Source organism: Gopherus flavomarginatus, chromosome 8 (genome assembly GCF_025201925.1).
Source record: "Gopherus flavomarginatus isolate rGopFla2 chromosome 8, rGopFla2.mat.asm, whole genome shotgun sequence".
Taxonomy (NCBI): domain Eukaryota; kingdom Metazoa; phylum Chordata; order Testudines; family Testudinidae; genus Gopherus; species Gopherus flavomarginatus.
The window spans coordinates 113,927,901-113,947,053 of record NC_066624.1 but is presented as its reverse complement, the minus strand read 5'-3'; positions in this window follow the sequence as shown (position 1 = coordinate 113,947,053).

The following is a 19,153-nucleotide window of genomic DNA, read 5'->3' as shown; positions in this document are numbered from 1 at the left end:
CAGAGCGGAGTAGCTGTGGGACGGGTGGAGCGGCCCACAGAGTGAGTGGAGCCGAGCAGTTTGCAGGGAGAACTGGAGCAGCTCATGGAGCAGAGCAGGTGGTGGAGCGGAGCAGTTTGTGAGGACGGCTGGAGGAGCAGAGTGGAGCGGCTGGTAGAGCGGAGCAGTTCGTGGAGAAGGCGGAAGCAGAACCCACGGAGAGGCAGGGCAGTTGGCCCTGGACCGCGTAAGGTGCCCCTTTCTACCCAGGCTGGGGGGAGGGACCTCTACAGATAAACTCTCGAACTCTGGGGTGGCATTGACCAGAGACTTTTTTGGTTGTTGGACTTTGGGGTGATTGGACTTAAAACCCTAAGGGGAAAAAGGACAGTGCCAAACGTACTTGTAGGTGGGTTTTTGTTTATGGTTTGTATTATAACCCTGTTTGTGGTGTTTCTCCAATGGGATGCCGCATTGATTCCTTCCTTTATTAAAAAGATTTTGCTACACTCAGACTCTGTGCTTGCGAGAGGGGAAGTATTGCCTCCTAGAGGCGTCCGGGGGGGTGTGATATGTAAGTGTCCCAGGTCACTGGGTGGGGGCTCGAGCCGGTTTTGCATTGTGTTACTGAAACGGAACCCCTGGATACTGAACCCAGCCCTTGTTGCTGCCAACTCAGAGGGGCAGAAGGGTTACATAGATAAAGTTCCCCAACAGTAAACTGCAGCCCCTGCTAGTCTGCGAGCACAACCCACCTCCTTATTGAGGAAACAGCTCCATGCTGCAGGGATATGCCACAGGGTGGCTGGGCTTTGGGCATGAAGCCAGTCCAACATCCCTGTGCCTGGACAGGTGCTTCCATCTGGCCAGTTAAGAGGGTGGGGCAGTGTGATGCCGTGTATAAGAAAGGTGACACAATTTCCATAAATCTGGTACAAAGTATATCATGTAAGATACCAATAGAAAAGTTATGCATTGTTAAGTATGATTGTCCTGTTTATATGCATGTAGCCTCTTTGTGTCTGAAGTTATGAATATTGGCTGTGTACCTGAATCGTAAATATGTATTTTGTTCCTGGGTGACACTCTCCAGATAGATTTACATCAGGGCCAGACAACTATGTGTTGATGACCCATTAAGGACACTCAGCCCATAACGGGCCATTGAAGAAACTCATCCCGCCCAGTAAACCTCTCATGTGGATGCCTGAGAAAGAATATGGGCTATGGCTGCCCCTGTGAGTCAGGAAAGCATGTAAGGGCATGTGATAAGGACATGTGACCCTGGACTCCATCTTGGGCCAGTAACTTTCCATGCACCTGGGCTGTGGGCCTTGGTTGGGACAGTAAACTTCCATGCATATGGCCAAGGATAGAAAAGACCCCTGAGACACCTCCATTTTGCCTCTGGACTGTGGATTTACAACTAAAAGGAGCATCTTGAACTATGGACTGAGGACCCTCCAATCTTTTGGACATTACCGGAGAAACTTTACAAGCCAGCAGCCTATTCCATCACTGCTACAAACCTGATATAAGGACTTTGCAATCATTTGTATGTATATGATCTATTAACCATTGATAACTCCTTTTCTTTTACTAATGAATCTTCAGTTAGTTTACTAAGGACTGGCTGACAGGGTCGGTTGTGGGTAAGATCTGACATTCATATTGACCTGGGGTAAGTGGCTGATCCTTTAGGATCAATAAGAACTCACATATGGTGAATTGGGTTTTCAGTAACCTCTCACTGCATTAGACCTGTTTGGCTGGCTGGGAGCCAACAGCTGGACTGCCCAAACGGGGCTGTGTGTGGCTTCTAATGAACCAGTGTGGCACTGCAGAACTTCTTTTGTTACTGGCTGGATGACTCTAATTATAGAGTAAACCACAAGCTTTGAGGATTGTCTGCCCTGAGTGTGGCATTCTCACTGTGGTGCTTCCCAGGCACCAGGTCACAGACAGCACTTGGAGGCGATAAAGAACCAGGGGGAGACCCAGTGAATCACAGCTGCCTGAGTGGGATGGCAGGGCAGGTGACAGCTGCCAGAATGTGCACTTGCGACCTGGGAGAAAGCTGAAGGCAGGAGAACAGGAAGAGGGGTTTGCTGGTTGGCGTCCCCAAGCCAGAGAGCCAGGGCCGGGGGGCTGGCGAGGACTGAAGGCAGGGGAGCAGCAGAGGAGCTGACCCCCAGACATCCCCAGGGTCAGAGAGACGGACGCAGAAGAGCCATGAGGGGGCTTGGGAAGTGACAGATGCTCCCAGCAGAGAGGCTGTGGGGTTCCTGCTTGGTAGAGCTGGAAGGGCTACCATGGCTGCCCTGGTACAAGGACCAGGGAGGACTGCTAGAGAGCCAGGATGTGGCTGAAGATGCCAGTGTGTGACATTTGGGGCATTGTGGGCTGAAACATCAGCTGATGGTAACTGTTTGCACTGGGTGAGAAATGAACTATATGTGTTTGGGGATTATGTGTTGGACATTTGCACAATGTTTGACAATAACCCAGAGCCAGGGAGGTGATCTTGTGGCATAAGAGCTTGCCCGGGGTTGCTGGGGACTCCACAACGGGCAATGGAGACAAGCATGCCTGTCATGCTGCAGCCTACCCCAGGAGGGCACTCCAGGCAGGAGCCGCCCTGTGACAGGCTAACACGGGCCCCTTTGCTCCTGCTTTGCAATAAGGGAACACACATCCCGTCCCACCCCCAGAAAGCCAGTGGGGCTAGGCAGAGGGGGATGGTGTCTGAAGGATGCCCCACATCTCTGCATAACTGCACTTCCTCTGTGCCAAACCACAAGGACTGCAGAGGAGCATGGGAGGAGACACTCTAAGCCAGGGGTGGGCAAACTGGTGTGGAAATTGTATGGTGGGCCATGAATGCTCATGAAATTGGGGGTTGGGGTGCGAGAGGGGATGAAGGCTCTGGTTGAGGGTATAGGCTCTGGGGGGCAGGAGGGTGGGGCTGAGGGGTTTGGAGGGTGGGAGGGGGATCAGGACTGGGACAGGGGGTTGGGGCACAGGAGGGGGTCAGGAGTGCAGACTCCGGGAGGTGCCTACCTTAAGCAGCTCCGGGAAGCAGTGGCATGTCCTCCTCTGGCTCCTATGCAGAGGTGTGGCCAGGTGGCTCTGCACACTGCCCCATCTGCAGGGCCCAACCCTGCAGCTCCCATTGGCCAATGCAGTTCGGTGTCACTTGTGGGATTTTTTATTATTCCTCTTCTACGGAGCCGTACGAACAATCCCCTTCCGAGCAACAATGTTCCACCACACTGGCCGCTCAGGGTGTGTGAGAGTGCAGCTAGGTACTTGGGAGGAACAACTGGTGCCCATACTTATCATCAAAGCACATTCTTGTTTCTGATAAACTCTTTGAGCCAAAATCTGATCTCAGTTAGCCCCATGCTTTGGGGATCAGTTTCCTGCCATGATGCATGTAATAAAATGTAAAAATAGCCTTTGGTAGAGCCCCCCTCTGATTATCCCCGAAAAGTTGCTGTGCTGGCTTGAATTAAAACAGTTGCAATTTTGCATAGAGCTAAATTATCTTTGATTATCTGGTTGTGGGGAGGTGATGCGAGGATTCTTACTATACCAGTTTGGAACTAACAGGCTTGGTAATACCACTGACTCGGGCACTGTGAAACTGCATGATTAAATAGCAGTCGTTGCATGCATATTTTAGAAGCACAGTACTGAGATCTCCCAGTGCTGTCCGGAGGAGAATGGAAGAAAAATCTGCTGCAAAGAACAATGTTTTCTGTTGGCAAAATGCCCTGGTGTCCTTGGCTTTTGAAAATGAGCTGCTGCTACTAAATAATTATCAGGATTTGCATAAAATCTGTAATAGTGGTTTTGCTCCAAGGCAAAATAAGTTGGCAAGTGACCCAGTCATTTGGACACATGCAGAGAGGATAGATGATCCCACACTGCAGTACGAGAGATGCAGACTTATTCTTTGTCTACCGCTCAGCATAGCTTGTAAGTGCAAATGCCATTTGCTATGGTTGCCTTCTGCAAACTGACAGGGATAGCTACTGAATTAGAGCAAGGAGTCCATAGAAATATACAGGTAGGAAAAGGTGCTGTGGGAAGTGGGGCTGTGATTCAGTAGGGGGCGCTTTTTCTTGGGGTCAGCATCGAACCAAACCCAAGCCCAGTGTTAGGGCTTGTCTATACTACCGTGTGGGGTCGATCTCAGATCATGTAGCTGAAGTTGCATGAATAGCGTACTTAGATCTACTCACCACAGTGTCTTCACTGCAGTAGGTTGACTGCTGACGCCCTCCCGTCGGTTCTGGTAGAGCGCTCAGCGGTCGATGTACATGCAATAAATTGACCCCCACTGGATTGATCGCTGCCCGACAATCCGGCAGGTAGCGTAGACGAGCCCTTAAAGGGGGCCGAGCTGCTGGAGAAGCCGTCTGTTCGATGAGTTGTAAAAATGAGGGTCCAGCATTCAGTTCAGGTCACTTCTAGCGCCATGTTAATGGCTGTTCAGCCTGGAAGCCATTTCAATGTAACAACTTTATTGAATCTACCACATACGGACAGAACGACACATCCTGTCAGTAGCTGATGCTCTTTAGCTGCCCTAGCTATCCCCGCACGCTCATATTTACAGCCGCTGTTTTGTATTCCACTCTCAAGATGACGTCTGTTCTTTGCCAATCAGCACCTCGCACAGACGCTGAGTTCACACACAGGAATTCACACGTGGCTGGCGTTACACGAGGGGATTGCTGCTTTCTGGTGATGCTAAAAGAACCACATTTTGGTCAGGTGGGGTCTGTAAACAACTAAATCAGCTTGAGATTAGAAATGCTTCATTGAAAAACAGACAATGCCCTTAAGAATCTTCAGAAGACTCCAGTGTCTCTATTGGACGGGTCACCCACCAGCATCTACGCTGGCGTGGTTCTGCCCAGCACAGCGCACACTGGTACATTTTGCTGCTGACATTCACAGATGCAAATCTTTTCTTATTATTTATGGGGCCGCCAGGACAGTTTCTGCCTCAAAAACTGGGAGAATTTCAGGCAATTCTCCAGCATCCGTAATACACTATGCAATAACTGTTGGCAATGCGCAGGTCTCCGGAAACACTTCATTCTCCCAAATTGATGATGCCTGAGAAAGCTCCCAGTCAAAATCCACAAAGCCCTAACCTCATCCCCCTTCAGATAACTCCTCAAACTCTCCTATTCTGTGGTGTGCACAGAATCCTGCAACCGGAGAATGGCTAGACCGGTGGTCAGCTGTGATCACTACTCCACAATAGCTAAGCCCTGTGCACATCCTATTATTTTTTTAACCTGGTTTCTCCCAACTCCATTGTGGTCTGCTTGTTTCATCCACTATCATCTTGTCTTTTAGGCTAAACGTACGCTGGAAGCTGTAGTGTAACTTACAGCCAGCAGAGACCTACCCGTTAGCTCTGATTGAGCTAATCCTAAAAATAGGAGTGTAACCGCAGCAACGCGAGCGATGGAATGGGCTAGCCACCCAAGTACATACCTAGGGGCTCAGATGGGTACGTGTTCAGGGCAGCTAGCCACTCTTCTGCTGTTTTGAGAACGCTTTCTCGATCGGAGCTATTGTGGGTATGTCTCCTCAAGCTGGGAATTATCCCTGAAGATCAACATGCTGGTGTATGCTTCGACTAGAAAGGGCTTGGGGCAGGGAATGTATTTTACCATCTGTTTTCACAGACTCAGCCCAACAGAGCCCTTGCCTGGTGGGGCTCTGGAAGCTACCGCAAAGTTAAATGAAGCTAAATCCTCCTCTCAACAGTTGCAGGTACAGATTTGTAATTCATGCATTCCATTCCATTTATATTCCATTCCATTCCATTGCAATATATATGATAAACTGGAAAAGAATTGGTGTGCGAGAGACTGTGGGAGAGAAAGGGAGAACCACTGCCTTCTACTGGATGGAATCTGATTTGCTCAACTAGTACCATGGTCCCTGTGCTTCTAACAGCTGATAGAGATTCTCCTTTAGTTGATGTGGGAGGGACTTGTGCTTTTGGGGCAGGAGGAGCTGAGTTCTATCCTGGAGTGGCCATGGTGTTCAGCATAATAGCAACCAAGAAGTCCTAGGTGGCCTGGATCTTCTATGTTCTGTCCTATATTGTTAAAGGAACAACCTGAGATGTGGAGGATGCATTGCCATTCTTCCATGGCAAGAGGTAAAGAGTTGCACCTCTCCCTGCACAACCTCAGAGCTGGCCTTCAGGAAGGCAGAAGATCGTTCTCTTCTGCTTCCTGGATTGCATGTGCCTTTGATGTTTGAGTTACAAGAGTTGCCAGATGCAACCAGTGAAGTAATCACTGGGGGATGTGTCGTATTCTGGCTGCTGAATAAGAAGTGGGGGGAGTGTATTTTTTTTAACCAAAGTATTAAAGAAATATCAAAATGAATATTTTGGCCTAATACAGCACCCTTCATTGGTGCATGAGGACCTTAGACCGCTTATTCCAAAGATGAATAAATTAAGCCTTACATACAAAGCTACCTACGGACCATCACCATAATGTCTGAGCACCTTCCCTAAGTAAAATGACAACAGTGATCTCTTTTTTCTTCCTTCTCTGCCAGGAAGAAGCAGCCTTTGCTTTTTCCAGGGAGCAGGAGAGATGGAAGAAAGATGTTTGTGTGGTAGAGGAACCTGACACCAAACAGCGACAGCAGAGGTTCCTGCAAGTCACAGCTGTGCTCTGGGAAATCTGTATTACGCCTGCCCACTTTTGACACAAAAAACAAAAGAAGAAATATAGATTTATAACACAGGCAAACCAGGTACATCGAGTGCTGGGAGCACTTTGACCAGATGGATACATATCCTGACATGCTTTATAACATGGCCATGCCAGGTATGTTTAGTGCTGGGAGCACTCTGACCTGATGGATACATATCCCGATGTGCCTTTCGAGATCAACATTCAATAGTAAGAAACAGCTTGGCCTCTGCCATGCCCAATGACTGTGCATTCAAGGGTTAACCTGGCATGATCTCTATTTAAACCTGACACACATGACTCTGGTGCAGTAAGTAATGGTTGGATTCAGTCCAGGAGACATACAAAGAGAAATGGCTCCTTAATCAATTCATTGCAAAAGAACAGGTCAAATTGTTTAGTAACTTACCCTTTACTCTCATCCTGATCTGGATCTGTTGCAACGGCTGCTATTAAAGTCCATTTGAATAATCCTTTTTGGCTGGGCCAGCTGCCTGTCCCAGTCCCAACCTGTGCCCAGGGCTTTCACTTTCATCAGATGTTGGCAGCTACCTCATCTGCACATCCCAGAATCCCTCCCTGTTTGCTAGAGTCACTATTTCAGAGCCAGTAAGGTTAGTTTTCTGTTTCTAAATGGGATAAGCAGGGCCCGAATCTCTACTTAGCGTCTTTCTTAGTTTGATTTTGTGTAGTGGAGATGAGAGGAAAAATCTAAGTACTCAGTTGCCTACTTCATTCTCACAAAACCATCACCATTGTTCCTCATCGTTATTACCTATATTAGAGGCCCTGTCGGGGATCAAGGCCCCACTGTGCTAGCTGCTGTGCATATATGTGATAAAAAGACAATCCCTGCCCCGAGAGCCTTGCAATCTACATCACGAACATTTACTCTGCCAGACACCAACTCTATTAGCCCCTATCCTGCTAAGGATACAAAGCCAATGAGGAATGATTGCTATACTTAGCATTTATATGATTATATTTTACTGGCTCATCAAAAATATGACTTGGTCAAAGTGAACAGGTAAGTGAAAGATCTAGTTCACCCTCACCTCCTTTTGGCTGTGCAAGATATGTCCTGTCCACTAGGGCTTTCTCCAGTCTAGCTGGAAGTGTCTCAAAGTAACAGAGATTTTGCCAACATAACCTTAGTCCCAGATTTGGACCTTAGCGTCCAAAATATGGGGGTTAGCATGAAAACCTCCAAGCTTAGTTACTAGCTTGGACCTGGTACCTGCTGCCACCACCCAAAAAATTAGAGTGTTTTGGGGCACTCTGGTCCCCCTGAAAAACCTTCCCTGGGGACCCCAAGACCCAAATCCCTTGAGTCTCACAACAAAGGGAAATAATCCTTTTTCCCTTCCCCCCTCTCTGTTCCCAGTCCTGGAAACAAAAAGTACTTTCCTATTCCCCCAGAGGGAATGCAAAATCAGGCTAGCAATCCAACACACAGATCTCCCCTGATTTCTTCCTCCCACCAATTCCCTGGTGAGTACAGACTCAATTTCCCTGAAGTAAAGAAAAACTCCAACCGGTCTTAAAAGAAAGCTTTATATAAAAAGAAAGAAAAATACATACAAATGGGCTCTCTGTATTAAGATGATACAATACAGGGTCAATTGCTTAAAAGAATATTGAATAAACAGCCTTATTCAAAAAGAATACAAATTAAAGCACTCCAGCACTTATATTCATGCAAATATCAAAGAAAAGAAACCATATAACTTACTAGCTGATCTCTTTGTCCTTACACTTAGAAACAGAAGACTAGAAAGTAGAAACTACTTCTCCAAAGCTCAGAGAAAGCAGGCAGGCAGACAAAAGACTCAGACACTCAATTCCCTCCACCCAAAGTTGAAAAAATCCGGTTTCCTGATTGGTCCTCTGGTCAGGTGCTTCAGGTGAAAGAGACATTAACCCTTAGCTATCTGTTTATGACACGCCCCCCAAATTGCAGACAGTGGGGAAGCTCACTGGCGGCGATTTCCTTCTAGAACTTGAAAATAAACAGATTAATACAACACATACACCTTTACATATACTCCTAAGTATATAACTAACAGACTTCGACATTTTAAGAACACTTTTTAACTACTGAATTCTGGGAAACTCTCACGGGAGAGTGCATCAGCTACTTTGTTAGAAGCTCCTGTGATGTGTTGAATTTCAAAATCAAAATCTTGGAGAGCTAAACTCCAACGAAGAAGTTTCTTGTTGTTCCCCTTGGCAGTATGAAGCCACTTTAGTGCAGCATGGTCAGTTTGTAGTTGGAACCGCCGTCCCCAAACATATGGGCGTAGCTTTTCCAGGGCGTACACAATGGCATAGCATTCCTTTTCACTGACTGACCAGTGACTTTCCCTCTCAGACAGTTTCTTGCTGAGAAACATGACAGGATGGAAGTTGTGATCTGTTGCTTCCTGCATGAGCACCGCTCCTATACCACGCTCAGATGCATCTGTGGTTACTAGGAATGGCTTGTCAAAATCCGGGGCCCTGAGCACAGGGTCAGACATGAGCGTTGCCTTAAGTTGGGTAAAGGCCTTTTGACACTCATCAGTCCACTTAACTGCATTTGGCTGGGTCTTTTTGGTCAGGTTGGTCAGTGAGGCAGCGATTTGGCTGTAGTGTGGTACAAATCGCCTGTAGTATCCGGCCAAGCCTAAGAAGGATTGGACCTGCTTCTTTGACCGTGGGACAGGCCACTTTTGGATAGCATCCACCTTGGCCTGTAGGGGGTTTATGGTTCCTCGACCCACCTGGTGCCCCAGGTAAGTCACTCTGTTTTGGCCTATTTGACACTTTTTGGCCTTAACAGTTAGTCCGGCCTGCCTGATGCGCTCAAAGACCTTTTCCAGGTGTAGTAGGTGTTCGGGCCAGGAGTCTGAAAAAATGGCCACATCATCGAGGTAGGCAACTGCAAATTCTCCCAGTCCAGCTAGTAGACCATCTACCAGCCTCTGGAAGGTGGCGGGTGCATTTCGAAGGCCGAAAGGAAGGACATTGAATTCATACACCCCTGCATGGGTGACGAATGCTGACCTCTCCTTGGCAGGTTCATCTAGCGGTACTTGCCAGTACCCCTTGGTTAAGTCTATTGTAGAGATGAACTGGGCACGTCCCAACTTCTCCAATAGCTCATCGGTACGTGGCATTGGATAGTTGTCCGGACGAGTTACAGCATTTAGCTTACGGTAGTCCATGCAAAAGCGTATTTCCCCATCTGGTTTGGGTACCAGAACCACTGGAGATGCCCATGCACTGGTAGATGAGCGGATTATACCCATCTGTAGCATGTTTTGGATCTCCTGTTCTATAGCAGCTTGGGCATGAGGAGACACTCGGTAGGGTGGGGTTCTGATTGGGTGAGCATTACCTGTATCAATGGAGTGGTATGCCCGTTCAGTCCGTCCTGGGGTGGCTGAGAACAATGGGGTGAAGCTAGTGCACAGCTCCTTGATTTGTTGCCGCTGCAGACGTTCCAGGGTGGTTGAGAGGTTCACCTCTTCCACGCCACCGTCTTTTTTCCCGTCGTAGTAGACACCGTCAGGCCACTCAGCATCATCTCCCTGGACTGTAAACTGACAAACCTGTAAGTCTCTGGAATAGAAAGGCTTGAGAGAATTAACATGGTACACTTTAGGCTTTAGTGAGGAATTGGGAAATGCTATGAGGTAGTTTACAGCTCCCAGGTGCTCTTGGACCGTGAATGGCCCTTCCCATGATGCTTCCATCTTATGGGCCTGTTGTGCCTTCAAGACCATAACCTGGTCTCCTACCTTGAAGGAACGTTCTCTGGCATGTCTGTCATACCAGGCCTTTTGCTCTTCCTGAGCATCCTTTAGGTTCTCTCTAGCAAGGGCTAAAGAGTGTTGGAGGGTGCTTTGTAGGTTGCTTACAAAGTCCAGAATGTTAGTTCCTGGAGAAGGCGTAAATCCCTCCCATTGCTGCTTCACCAACTGTAATGGCCCCTTAACCTCGTGACCATACACAAGTTCAAATGGTGAAAACCCTAAACTGGGATGTGGTACAGCCCTGTAGGCAAACAGCAACTGCTGCAACACTAGGTCCCAATTATTGGAGAATTCGTTGATGAATTTTCGTATCATGGCCCCCAAAGTTCCATTGAAACTTTCCACCAGGCCATTGGTTTGATGGTGGTATGGGGTGGCAACCAAGTGATTCACCCCATGAGTTTCCCACAGTTTTTCCATGGTCCCTGCCAGGAAATTAGACCCTGAATCTGTAAGGATGTCGGAGGGCCAAGCTACCCTGGCAAAAATGTCTGTTAGGGCCAGGCACACAGTGTTAGCCCTGGTGTTGCCTAGAGCTACTGCTTCCGGCCATCGGGTAGCAAAGTCCACTAAAGTCAGTACGTACTGCTTTCCTCTGGGCGTCTTTTTTGGGAAAGGGCCCAGAATATCCACAGCTACTCGCTGAAATGGGACCTCAATTATGGGGAGTGGCTGGAGAGGGGCCTTGACCTGGTCTTGAGGCTTTCCCACTCTTTGGCATACCTCACAAGACCGGACATACTTGGCAACGTCCTTGCCCATCCCCTCCCAGTGGAAGGACTTCCCCAACCGGTCCTTGGTTCTGTTCACCCCAGCATGGCCACTGGGATGATCATGGGCTAAGCTTAAGAGCTTCCCCCGGTACTTAGTTGGAACCACCAACTGTTTTTGCGGCTGCCATTCTTCCCGGTGTCCACCAGAAAGAATTTCCTTGTATAAAAGTCCTTGGTCTATAACAAACCGGGATCGATTAGAAGAGCTGAGAGGCGGTGGGATGCTCCGTGCCGCAGCCCAAGCTTTCTGAAGGCTGTCATCTGCTTCCTGCTCAGTCTGGAACTGTTCCCTTGAGGCTGGGGTCACCAGTTCTTCCTCAGACTGTGGACTTGGGCTTGGTCTCTCTGGAAGCGATGTAGGTGATGGGGTTGTTTCCGTTGCTGGTGAACCGCTCTCCGCTGGTGCACCTGAGGGTATTTCAGGCTCTGGCTGAGCCTTTTGGGTATGGCTGTCTGTTGCTTCTGCCAGTTCTGGCTCGCTGGCGCCCTCTGGCGTTGAGTTTGAAGATGTGGTTGCACTTGCTGGTGCTGGTTGCTGTTCCAGTTCCGGGCCTGGGACTGGAGATGCTGTGGCTGTTTCAGTGGTAGGCATGGAATCCGGGTCCACTACCTCTGTCTGGGTCTCTGGTAACACAGACGGGGCCTCTGTGGACGGCTCAGGAACAGGAATGGGTCTGGAAGCTTGCCTGGTTTGGCTACGTGTAACCATTCCCACTCTCTTGGCCTGCTTCACCTGGTTGGCCAAGTCTTCCCCCAGTAGCATGGGGATAGGATAATTGTCATAGACTGCAAAAGTCCACATTCCTGACCAGCCTTTGTACTGGACAGGCAGTTGAGCTGTAGGCAAGTCTACAGCTTGTGACATGAAGGGGTAAATTGTAACTTTGGCCTTTGGGTTGATGAATTTGGGGTCAACGAAGGATTGGTGGATAGCTGACACTTGTGCCCCCGTGTCTCTCCACGCAGTAACCTTCTTTCCGCCCACTCTCAAATTTTCCCTTCGCTCCAAGGGTATTTGAGAGGCATCCGGGCCTGGGGATCTTTGGTGTGATGGTGGTGTAATGAATTGCACTCGCATGGTGTTCTTTGGACAGTTGGCCTTGATATGTCCCAGTTCATTACACTTAAAGCATCTTCCATCTGATGGGTCACTGGGCCGAAGTGAGTTACTGGAGACTGGTGAGGTTGAAGGGTAGGGTATCTGTGGCTTTACTTGGGTGGTATGTGGGGTCTTTGGCTGTCCTCGGTTGTAGGGTTTATGGTCTGTGTGCCCCCTGGGGTAATCGTTCCCCTTGACAGTAGCTTTCTTGCTTTCTGCCAGTTCCATCCATTTGGCTCCAATCTCCCCCCTCAGCGATATCTTTGGGTTTTCCATCTTGTATGTACCGTGTGATGTCTTCAGGAACACCATCCAAGAACTGCTCCATTTGTATGAGGCGGTGCAGTTCTTCCAAGGTTTGAATGTTGTTTCCTGTTATCCAGGCCTCATAGTTTTTTGCAATGTAGTAGGCGTGTTTGGGAAATGACACCTCTGGTTTCCACTTTTGGGTTCTGAAGCGCCGACGGGCATGATCTGGGGTTATCCCCATCCTGTATCTGGCCTTGGTTTGAAAAAGTTTATAGTCATTCATTTGGTGCTTAGGCATTTCAGCTGCCACCTCTGCTAAAGGTCCACTGAGCTGTGACCTCAATTCTACCATGTACTGGTCTTCGGGAATGCTGTACCCAAGACAGGCTCTTTCAAAATTTTCCAAGAAGGCCTCGGTGTCATCACCTGCCTTGTAGGTGGGAAATTTCCTGTGCTGTGGAGCAATAATTGGCGCCGGGTTGTTAGGGTTGGCTGGCACATGCAGCCCAGCTTTTGCCAACTCCAGTTCATGTTTTCTCTGTTTTTCCTTCTCTTCATTCTCTTTTTGTTGTTTTTCCATTTCTTTTTGTTGTTTTTCCATTTCTTTTTGGTGTTTTTCCATGTCTCGGCGGTGGGCCGCCTCTTCTTCTGCTTGTTTCCTTCGGTAGGCCACCTCTTCTTCTTCTAGTTTTCTTTTGTGTGCTGCCTCTTGGGCTGCCTGTTCTCTTTGGAAGGCTGCCAGTTTGATGCTTTCTTCCTTTTCTTTCATCTCCATCTGTCGCCTGTGTTCAGCTTCTTTGATTTGTTCTTCGGCCTCAATTTTTGCCTTAGAAGTCATGGTTCCTGTTTTCTTGGGTTGGGGTGCCCTCCGGTGTTTATCTTCTGAACTGCAGGTTCTCTGTTGCCTCCTGAAGTCTGCCTAGCAACAGTGCCTTTAGCTAATTTTCAATGTTAAGTAAACCTGAAAAACCACTTTATTTGCATTCATATAGTGCTGGTAATGACTCTCAATGGGAGTGCTATTGTGTGACAAAAGACCCTCAACAGTCTCTTAATGGCTTCTCGCTTAACATGCAAGCCACAAACTGCCAGAGAGAGCAGAAAAAAAAAATTCTCTCTAGTTCCCTTTTAAAACCAAACTGTTTCTCTCTGCTAAAAAGCCCTTAGCAGAGAAAAGAAAAATATAATATTCCTACTGGCTTCTGGATTCTGTCTAGTTCCCACCCGCTGCTACACCATATCATAACCTTAGTCCCAGATTTGGACCTTAGCGTCCAAAATATGGGGGTTAGCATGAAAACCTCCAAGCTTAGTTACTAGCTTGGACCTGGTACCTGCTGCCACCACCCAAAAAATTAGAGTGTTTTGGGGCACTCTGGTCCCCCTGAAAAACCTTCCCTGGGGACCCCAAGACCCAAATCCCTTGAGTCTCACAACAAAGGGAAATAATCCTTTTTCCCTTCCCCCCTCTCTGTTCCCAGTCCTGGAAACAAAAAGTACTTTCCTATTCCCCCAGAGGGAATGCAAAATCAGGCTAGCAATCCAACACACAGATCTCCCCTGATTTCTTCCTCCCACCAATTCCCTGGTGAGTACAGACTCAATTTCCCTGAAGTAAAGAAAAACTCCAACCGGTCTTAAAAGAAAGCTTTATATAAAAAGAAAGAAAAATACATACAAATGGGCTCTCTGTATTAAGATGATACAATACAGGGTCAATTGCTTAAAAGAATATTGAATAAACAGCCTTATTCAAAAAGAATACAAATTAAAGCACTCCAGCACTTATATTCATGCAAATATCAAAGAAAAGAAACCATATAACTTACTAGCTGATCTCTTTGTCCTTACACTTAGAAACAGAAGACTAGAAAGTAGAAACTACTTCTCCAAAGCTCAGAGAAAGCAGGCAGGCAGACAAAAGACTCAGACACTCAATTCCCTCCACCCAAAGTTGAAAAAATCCGGTTTCCTGATTGGTCCTCTGGTCAGGTGCTTCAGGTGAAAGAGACATTAACCCTTAGCTATCTGTTTATGACAACCCTCACCTCCTTTTGGCTGTGCAAGATATGTCCTGTCCACTAGGGCTTTCTCCAGTCTAGCTGGAAGTGTCTCAAAGTAACAGAGATTTTGCCAGATCTCTTGGCAGCGATTTTAAGTCGAGCAGACATCATGTTAAGACTTTCTGGCTATGCTCCAAAGTAACTAAGAATGACACTATGTAGTGATGTCTATGGTTGGGATGGTCCATGCCAAGGGAGAGCTGGCAGCCCCATTAGCTGGTTCTGATTGCAGATAAGTGGAGAAGGTAAAACATCAGCTTTAAAGAGTGACTGGATGTAGCAGGGGAGAATAGGAATCCTCCCTGTCTGGGATCAATGTCCACCATCTCTTGTGTGTGGTTCACCCACACTAGCCTAGAAAGGGCAAAAGTGTAGAACGAGGGGTGCTGGGGTGCTGCTGCTCCCCCTAGCTGGAGGTGGTTTCCATTATACCCAGGGTTTACAGTTTGGTTCCATGGCTCTCAGCACCCCCACTGCACAAATTGTTCCAGCACCACTGAGAAGGGGTGAATGAGGCTGAGAAGGGGCCAGTTAATCAGATTGGCCATGCCAGAGGGGAATGAGGCAGCCTAAGTAACCTCTGAGTAATGATAGAGCCCAGCTGAGAAGGAACAGGTGAGGCTAGTATGAAGCCAGGATGCTGGCAGCAGAAAGGGGCTGCAGTGACGGAGGCTGTGGCCACTCTCTGGATGTTAGGGAGGTGAGCAAGGAACAAACCAACCACCCAAGAGCCCAAGGTGTAGAAAACGGCTCAGGGAAATGGCAGCAAGGTCTAAGCTGGTGCAGACCTTGGCTGCTGATTAGAGGGTCCCTAAGCTGGAACTCGGAGTTCAGGGCATGTGTGGGGTCCCCTGCCAGGCACTGGGGAAGTGGCACAGTCTGGGCAGTGCATGGGAAGACTGCTGGAGACCATTTGTATGGAGAGTCTTTGATAATCCCGGAAGGGGGAAAACACAGTGACTTGGCCACAAAGAAGGAGCAGCCAAGCCACAACGAGAGAGCACCCGGTGACAGCTATATAAATTGATGGAACTTCCCATCCAGGGAATACATTTAATGTAAACAAAATATATGTTAAAATTAATGGGCTCCTCTTATATGTTGAATTTATTTTTTTAAATAGATGGAGTCTGCAAGTCTGCAAAAGGGCTGTAAACCATCCTGCACACACATGGAGTGTCTGAATACCCTGAGGATGAAGCCAAATGCTCTGAGGGAGCTACATCGTGGCCAGAATGCAGCAGATCATCCACTCACTAGAACACTTCACACTGATTCACTATTCCCTACACTGGCTCCCCACTGACCAGAGTCCAGTGCACCGATTTACAAAGCTGTGCATGGTATTGGCTGGACCAAGACTATGGAAATCCCTGACAGATAATATAAAGTGAGCATCAACATAACTGCTTCAGAGCTAAGAGGGATAGTTCAGTGGTTTGAGCATTGGCCTGCTAAACCCAGGGTTGTGAGTTCAATCCTTGAGAGGGCCATTTAGGGATCTGGGGCAAAAATCTGTCTGTGGATAGGTCCTGCTTTGAGCAAGGGGTTGGACTAGATGACTTCCTGAGCTCCCTTCCAACCCTGGTATTCTATGATCTGTTCAACTCAGCTTTGCAATAACCTCCACTCACACCAGCACCCTCTTCCATGGATGTATATACATGAGAACATCCCACAATGAGTTCAAGCTTCTTCCTGCCAGCAGGGCTGGGAATGAGATGGATTAGTGCTTACTTCTTGCCAGAACAGCTCAGATACTGGAGGGGGGTTCACATGGGAATAGATAGAGGGGTGCGTGTGGGGATAGATGGAGGGATAGATAGATGAGGAGTGCCCCTGGGGATGGACAGGTAGCTGGATACAGGAAGGATGTACATGGGGATAGACAGCTGGACAGAGAAGGAGGGCACCTGGTGGTAGAGAGATGGATAGAGGAGGGGGCACCTGGGGATGAATAGAGGAGCGGTGCACATGGAATAGATGGATGGATAGACAAGGAGGCACCTGGGGATGGATGGATGGAGATTGCATGGGGATGGATGAAGGAGGAGGTTGCACAGCGGGATGGATGGATGGATGGAGGAGGAGTGCATATGGGAATGGCTGGATGGACCAGGGGGCACCTGAAGATGGATGGATGGAGGTTGCATGGGGATGGATGAAGGAAGTGGTTGCACAGTGGGATAGATGGATGGATGGAGGAGGAGGTTGCGTGGGGGGATGGATGGATGGATAGAGGAGGTTGCACAGGGGGACGGATGGACATGGAGGAGGAGGAGGAGGTTGCATGGAGGGATGGGTGGGTGGATGGATGGAGGTTGCACAGGGGGACGGACGGACGGACATGGAGGAGGAGGAGGTTGCACGGTGGGGGGATGGATGGAGGTTGCACAGGGGATGGATGGACATGGAGGAGGAGGTTGCATGGGGGGGATGGATGGATGAAGGAGGTTGCATGCGGGGGTGGGGGGATGGATGGATGGAGGTGGTTGCAAAGGGGAAGGGAGGGACATGGAGGAGGAGGAGGAGGTTGCATGGGGGGGTGAGGGGATGGATGGATGGATGGATGGAGGAGGTTGCACAGGGGGACGGACAGACGGAGGAGGAGGTTGCATGGAGGGATGGGTGGGTGGATGGATGGAGGTTGCACAGGGGGACGGACGGACGGACATGGAGGAGGAGGAGGTTGCACGGTGGGGGGATGGATGGAGGTTGCACAGGGGATGGACGGACATGGAGGAGGAGGTTGCATGGGGGGGTGGGTGGGTGGATGGATGGATGGAGGAGGTTGCACAGGGGATGGATGGATGGATGGATGGAGGAGGAGGAGGTTGCATGGGGGGGGACGGACGGATGGAGGAGGAGGAGGTTGCATGGGGGGGTGGATGGATGGATGGAAGAGGAGGTTGCATGGGGGATGGATGGATGGAGGAGGTTGCATGGGGGATGGATGGATGGATGGATGGAGGTGGTTGCAAAGGGGAAGGGAGGGACATGGAGGAGGAGGAGGTTGCATGGGGGGGTGAGAGGATGGATGGATGGATGGATGGAGGAGGTTGCACAGGGGGACGGACGGACGGAGGAGGAGGTTGCATGGGGGGGTGGATGGATGGATGGAGGAGGAGGTTGCATGGGGGGGGTGGATGGATGGATGGAGGAGGAGGTTGCATGGGGGGGACGGATGGATGGAGGAGGAGGTTGCACAGGGGATGGATGGATGGATGGAGGAGGAGGAGGTTGCATGGGGGGGTGGATGGATGGATGGATGGAGGAGGAGGAGGTTGCATGGGGGGGTGGATGGATGGATGGATGGAGGAGGAGGTTGCATGGGGGGGACGGATGGATGGAGGAGGAGGTTGCACAGGGGATGGATGGATGGATGGAGGAGGAGGAGGAGGAGGAGGTTGCATGGGGGGGGACGGACAGATGGAGGAGGAGGAGGTTGCATGGGGGGGTGGATGGATGGATGGAGGAGGAGGTTGCATGGGGGATGGAGGGATGGAGGACGAGGAGGTTGCACGGGCGGGGATGGAGGAGGTTGCACGGTGGGGGGATGGATGGAGGTTGCACAGGGGGACGGACGGACATGGAGGAGGAGGTTGCATGGGGGGGGACGGATGGATGGATGGAGGAGAAGGAGGAGGTTGCATGGGGGGGGACGGACGGATGGAGGAGGAGGAGGTTGCATGGGGGGGTGGATGGATGGATGGAGGAGGAGGTTGCATGGGGGATGGATGGATGGAGGACGAGGAGGTTGCACGGGCGGGGATGGAGGAGGTTGCACGGTGGGGGGATGGATGGAGGTTGCACAGGGGGACGGACGGACATGGAGGAGGAGGTTGCATGAGGGGGGACGGATGGATGGAGGAGGAGGTTGCACAGGGGATGGATGGATGGAGGAGGAGGAGGAGGAGGAGGTTGCATGGGGGGGGACGGACGGATGGAGGAGGAGGAGGTTGCATGGGGGGGTGGATGGATGGATGGAGGAGGAGGTTGCATGGGGGATGGATGGATGGAGGAGGAGGAGGAGGTTGCACGGGCCGGGATGGAGGAGGTTGCACAGCGGGACGGACGGACATGGAGGAGGAGGGTGCATGGGGGGATGGATGGATGGAGGAGGAGGAGGAGGTTGCACGGGCGGGGATGGATGGAGGTTGCACAGGGGGACGGACGGACGGACGAGGAGGTTGCATGGGGGGGTGGATGGATGGATGGAGATTGCACAGAGGGCTGGGTGGCTGGGCGGCTGGAGGAGGCGGCGCCTGTGGGGACAGACAGAGAACGGGGCCTGCGGGGACAGAGTCTTGGCAGCGATTTTCAGTCGAGCAGACATCATGGTCAGGAACGCTTCGCTCTGGGGACGAGTTTCCACCGGACACAGTAAATCAAGGACGCGACCGGCCTGTACCGTTGCCAAGCGGCGCCGGGCCATGCTGAGGCGCCGGGG